Source organism: Lepidochelys kempii, chromosome 4 (genome assembly GCF_965140285.1).
Source record: "Lepidochelys kempii isolate rLepKem1 chromosome 4, rLepKem1.hap1, whole genome shotgun sequence".
Lineage (NCBI taxonomy): Eukaryota > Metazoa > Chordata > Testudines > Cheloniidae > Lepidochelys > Lepidochelys kempii.
The window spans coordinates 112,696,800-112,703,371 of NC_136383.1; the positions used below are offsets into that span (position 1 = coordinate 112,696,800).

At 40.1% G+C, this 6,572-nt stretch overlaps 1 long non-coding RNA gene across 1 annotated transcript; it reads left to right on the plus strand.

The window, feature by feature from the left end:
- Window positions 1–1,772: 1,772 nt before the first annotated feature.
- On the plus strand, window positions 1,773–5,943 carry LOC140910738 (uncharacterized). Its single transcript, XR_012158709.2, has 3 exons — window positions 1,773–1,892; window positions 3,571–3,807; window positions 5,669–5,943. It is a non-coding gene; the product is annotated as an uncharacterized LOC140910738 (long non-coding RNA).
- Window positions 5,944–6,572: the final 629 nt, after the last annotated feature.

Below are 6,572 nucleotides of genomic sequence, written 5' to 3' on the forward strand. Positions count from 1 at the left end.
AAGAATCAACAAAGCTTTTGTAAAGGGAAATCATGCCTCACTCATCTGTTAGAATTCTTTGAATGAGTCAGCAAGCATGTGGCCAACAGTGATCCAGTGGATATAGCACTTGGACTTTCAGAAAGCCTTTGACAAGGTCTCTCACCAAAGGCTCTCAAACAAAGTAAGCAGTCATGGGATAAGACTGGGAAGGTCCTCTCATGGATCAATAGCAGGTTAAAAGATAGGAAACAAAGGGTAGGAATAAATGGTCAGTTTTCACAGTGGAGACTGGTAAATAGTGGGGTCCTCCAAGGATCTGTACTGGGACTTGTGCTGTTCAACATATTCATAAATGATCTGGAAAAGGGGGTGAACAGATGATGCAAAATTACTCAAGATAATTAAACCGAAAGCTGACTGTGAAGAGTTACAAAGGTATCTCTTACAACTGGGTGACTGGGCAACCAAATGGCAGATAAAATTCAATGTTGATAAGTGCAAAGTAATGAACATTGGAAAAAATAATCCCAACTATGCATACAAATTGTTGGGGTCTAAATTAGTTGTTACCACTCAAGAAAACGATCTTGGAGTCGTCATGGATAGTTCTCTGAAAACATATGCTCAGTGAGAAGTGGCAGTCAAAACAGCTACCAATGTTAGGATCCATTAGGAAATGGATAGATAATAAGATAGAAGATATGATAATGCCACCATATAAGTCCATGGTATGCCCTGGAATACGGTGTGCAGTTCTTGTCTCCACATCTCAAAAAAAAGTTATATTAGAATTGGAAAAATACAGAGAAGGGCAACACAAAATGATTAGGGCTATGGAACAACTTCCATATGAGGACATATTAAAAGACTGGGACTGTTCAGCTTAGAAAAGAGATGACAAAGGGAGGGATTTGATAGAGGTCTATAAAGTCATGAATAGTGTGGAAAAAGTGAATAGGAAAATGTTATTTACCCCTTCTCACAACACAAGAACTAGAGGTCACACAATTAAATTAATGGGCAGCAGGTTTAAAACAAACATGAGGAAGTATTTTTTCACATAGTGAACAGTCAACCTGTGGAACTCATTGCCAGGTGATATTGTGAAGGCCAAAAGTATAACTGGGTTCCAAAAAGAATTGGATAAGTTCATGAAGGATAGTGGTATTGGCAAAGATGTCAGGGAGCAATCCCATGGTCTGGGTGTCCCTAATTTTCTGACTGCCAGAAGCTGGACCTGGACAACAGGGGATGGATCACTCGATAATTGCCCTGTTCCGTTCATTCACTCTGAAGCATGTGATACTAGCTACTGCTGGAAAACAGGACACTAGGTGAGTTGGACCATTGGTCAGACAAAATATGGCTTTTCTTATGTAACAACTGTACGGGAAGATGTCAGCAAACCAGTAAAGTGCCTGAAACCACTATGTCTTATTGCTGAAAGCTGCCAAGTTAGCAGGCTGAAAATTGGCCATGTCCCAGCCTCAGTTTGATCAAAGCAGGAGGGGAGGCAGTTTTGGGTGCCACAGAAAGGGCAGCTTGACCCCACATCCTTCCTGGTAAGAATTGTGTTTTGAAGTTGCTGATACATGCATTTTAGAAGAGCAGGATGTGTCCCAGGAATGTCTACTGGGGCCTGAAGGCTGCAAACTCTGGAAAAACCCACACCTGGTTAATCAATAAGCAGAAGGGACCTCTTGCTTGACCATTGAAACTGCTTACTTAACAAGTTTCTTTAAGGGACATGTCATTCTATTACTAATGTATAAATAAGGGGAAAAGTTTGAGGTAGTTGGACTCTTTTTGGACTCTCCCTCTGGATACATCTTGCGGTCCCCACTGGCAGACGGAAGATTTGGCCACCGGAAACCTGCCGCTGTGTCACTCAAGAGCCATACTCCGCTTTGGTAATTATTAAGGGTTGGGGGTGTTTTACTAACCTGTTGCGGACGTGTGTAAGTGCTTGAGACTAAGTAAAGTTTAGCTTTACATGAAAGCACTCTTGTGTTGTCCTGTTTGTGACAGCCATCTATTGGTCGGACAGCCGTGTCTCTCCTATTTGTTTCCTGACACCACCTCACACAGAGTAAAAGTTACCAAGAGCTTTGGGTTGAAAGAACCCCGGGTAACACAGCAAACTTCTGAAGTTTCTTTAATCTGCCTGCAAAATCGGAAAGATGGTGCCAACTCCCACATTTTACCCACATGACATTGTTATATATTAGATCCTTAACAGGAGGTTAATTATAGGGACTTACAAATGGGACCAGTGAAAATGTAAGTCAGTGTTTCTGTTCGACAATCTTGGAAGTCTCCCTTTTATGAAAGAAAATAACCTTCCAGCGGCTTACAAAAGCGACAGTGCTACTGGGCAGAACAGGTTGAAAGAATGACTATAATGTGATTCATATGATTTCAGTGTCTAGCCAAGTGCCAAATTTGGATGCTCTGGCAGCATACACGGTCTTTGACATGGTGCTTACCAAGATCATCAAGGCTATTGATTAGTTTGTGTCAAAGCTATTTTGCTTGGCCAGGTTGTATATGTCATAATTTAAAGTCTGTGGTTTCTGTTGTGAAATTCCTTCCTTTGCTGGCTCTGGGAATGTTTTGTGCATTCCTCTTGAATTTTTAAAAAAATACATAGACTGTAAAGTGGTTCATAAAATATAAAAACAGTTCATTGTGATACAGCACCAGTAAAAAGATATACATTAGTCAGGTAGCTGAAGAGAGTCTGTTCAAGAAGCTGGAGTGTTACTCTCTAGGACAGCTGTTAAATCACTTTCCCCATTAACTGGTGACATTTGAGTTAAACTAATGAGAAGTATGTCTGCCGCAATGTAGTGCACATTTATTCTTGGAGATTGCTTTTTCAGCTTACACACTGTTTTACCAATACTCTTAGCAACCCTTACAACTGTGTAATGATGCCATCCATTAAAGCCAAACTGTTGTGGACAACCTTATTTGATCCAGTCTGAAACTTTTCTATTTCTGACCATCATCTTCTCATCTCTCCCTCCCTTCTCCTCTTCATCTTTCATTGGAAAATATAAGTGAGACAAGAGAAAATGCATTCTCACTGTTTGATCCACTAGTGTACATATGCTATATGAAGAAAAACAGACAAAATGCAAAAATGATGTTCTTGATAAAACAGATGCTTCCACGCTCATATGTTGCTATAATCTAAATTGCCATAAAAATCCCAAGTGTTTTAGGATAAGCCTAATGCCACTTTCACAATAGGAGTGTTTTAAAGTACAACCTTAAATCTCATCTGATACAGTCTGTGGTTTAACTGATTTTTTTCCATGAGAGATGGCTGCAGGATTCTTTACTGCTAGGGGTATTTAGCTGCTTGCTTTAGATTTATTTATACCTTACGTGTCTTATAGTTTTTTGCTATCAGTCTTCTGTGGTACTCTAAGGGCTCTACTCTCAGTTCTGATCTTTTGAACTAGTGCAAACACATGTAGATTCTGGTTTTTCTGGACTCTTCTGGTGAATTTGATTGGTGTATAGTCTGCAAGATATATTGCCTCTTTGACAGATAATGTACTGTTCTGTTTTGTTGTACAGGAGTTTCATTTCATGTGATGGGGAAAACTGGGTTTCTTCCTCTTGGCTACAAAGCTTCCTACAAGAGTTCTTAGAGTGTTTCAAGACAGCGGAGTGTAACCAACAACAAGAATTCCCAGAGCCACAAAGATGGAAGTAGAGGAATAAGCCAGTTTAGTAAGTCGGAGTTTTGGCACTGGACTCGTCTCTTTTGAGGAAACCTGCAGAGAGAGGACATGACCTATTTCTCTTTTCACGGTGTGTGGTAGTAGGCTGTAGGATAAGGACCCTCGAAGACTGGGCAGTAGGAAATGAGACCCAAACATAAAAAGAAAAAAAAGTCTTCCAGTTACCACTGGAGTTCATTTAAACCCATGTAGATGCACTTAGAGTATAAAATTCCACTGATAAATAAAACCTTTAAAAATCAGAATCCTGTAGAGCCAATACCCCTGTCTAGTCACTTGAAAGAAACACCAAGAAATGAAGGCTACATATGTAAATACAAAAATCCAATAATTGATTTTAGTATGAACACAAACATGTATGTCTTATTCATTTTCATATATGAAGCATCCATGGAATGTTCTGAGTGCTGTACAAACCAATAATTACTCAATAGGTCAAAAGGAGTTCAAGGAAGAAAGAGTATCCTCACAACTTCTTAAGATCATATAAAGGATATTCATATTTAACTTTCACCAACCAGTATCCAGCCCTATTCAGCATTTCCTATCCCAGCTCCCAGCTCTCTCAGCAGTTCCCTGGTCATCCCCTAGTTATCATTCTCCTTCCTGAGGAAAAGCCTGGGGAAATGGGTGGGTCATGCAGCATGTTACTGTGCCCTAGCAGAAAAAAACTATAAGGGTGAGTGGGTTTAAAAACCAAGGTCCCGATCATCAGCCTCCTCCAGCTTATGACAGGAAGGAGACGCTATTATTTATTATTTGTATTACCACCGAGCACTTGTTATGGATCAGGACCCCATTGTGCTAGTGTCTCAGAATGACCTCAACAGCCGTGGTGCCACAGAGCGTGAAGGAGGTCTCTTGGGTAGCTGGGACACAATGTCAAGACTGTATTACATTCAAAATCGTATCATGCAAATGTATTCACTCCTTTAATTTACTCCACTTTGACAAGGTACCCAAGGTTTACATATAGGTTTTTCTTCTCATACGTGCCACTGCTGCACTTAAATAGCCTCAATGCCAGTCTATTTCTTCTGTAGATGCATCAAAACCTAGATGCAGTTGGTTAAAAAAGCATCTTGTCTTCTTTGAGAGATGGTCCCAATGTGTATTCCACTGTGGGTGTACATGCTCTTCATACACCTGAGACTGGAATTTCTAGCAAATGTCTGTTGGTCTGCTCCTGTACCCTTCCCCTTCTTTTTCTCAAAACCGAGGGTGTGATCAAATTGCCTCTCCAGTTCCTTTCTGCCACCCGTGATCTGAGACAGAACCTCTTCAGCATCTTCAGTGTTAACATGCTTCTCCTAAGTCTATCTGTAATTACCTGTAAATAGTTGTAGTTAATAGTCTTAAATAAATTTATAGTCAGTTAAGTGTAGTTTTTAGTAGTACAGGACAAAGTGGAAAAAAAATTTCTATCTGGTGAACATCATCTGATAATCCCAGAGGATGCCAACACCCATGCCATGATGGAATACTTTCTCATCTTAAAGACTTCAGGACTATCCTTTAGTTCCTGGGGGTACACTTAACAGCTATCAGTGTCTGTCACTCTGTGGTGGCCAACTATTAAATCTTCAGCCACCCTGTTACAGTGCGTTTTCTAAAATATCTTGTCAGAGTCTTTCCTCTGACAAAGAAATCTACCCTGATATGGGAACTCAATCTAGTCCTATCAGCATCAACAAAGAATCATTTTGAACCCTTAGTTTCATGTTCCTTAGCCTACCTATCAATGAAGGAAGCCTTCCTGGTTGCAGTCACCTCAGCCAGAAGAGTAGGTGAACTGGAGACATCATGGCTGATCAGCCTACACAATCTTCCATAAAGACAAAATAACCTTGAGATCACACCCTAAATTTATACCCAAAGTAATGTAAGAATTCCATCTAATCAGACCATGCACTTACCTTTCTTCTCCCCAGAGCTACATGTCACCAGTGAGGATAGGAAATATCACTGTTTGGATGTCCATCAAGCCTTGGCATTCTATCTACAAAGGACAAAATCCTTTAGGAAATCACCTAGACTGTTGTATCCTTTGTGGGAGGTGTGAGAGTGGAAACAATCTCTTCTCAAAGACTTTCCCTATACAGGTAGGGACCACACATCTCAAAGAATTCCAGTTACTATACAGGTAAGTAACATTTTCTTTCCAGACCATCCCAATCTCCGAAAACTCTGAAACCTCATCCATCCAGATACACTTACAAAGCATGCAACTGACCTTTACATGAAGTAGTAAAGGTAATACTACACTAGAATATAAGGTCTAAAAGCAAGAATGAAGGAAACATGGTATTGTAGGTCGGGTATTTTTCTAGTATTGAAAGGAAGAGCTTTTTTCTCTTGAATTAAAGACACAGATATAGTATAGTACATGTGAGATGTTTCTTAAATCGAATAGAGTACAGGGGACCAGGAATACAAGTGCAGAGAATGGCTTTTCAAGGACAGGAACAGTTGGAAGCATTTCTGGTCTGATACTATTCCTATTATCCATTAGAACAAACTCAATGAGGACTAAATGTGGAACATCAGAAATCAATAAAGCAGAGGATATGGAGATCAGTGGACTGTGATTTTAGAAATGTTCTTTATTTAAATAGCTCTAAAGTTAAAATTTTTATTACCCTTATCCAGAGCAAGAAAGTGTGATGCAAGTTTTGTTGAGTGGCTAAAATGTATTCTGAGCTTGCTTGTTTGGAAATGTTTTCAAGTCTGTTGCTCTTGCATACTTTGTTTATAGGATTCCTCCCGCCCCCCCTGCCCCCCCGCACCCCCCACCAATGAGATCACAGCCTCCTCTTGAACATGGAGTCCAATAAA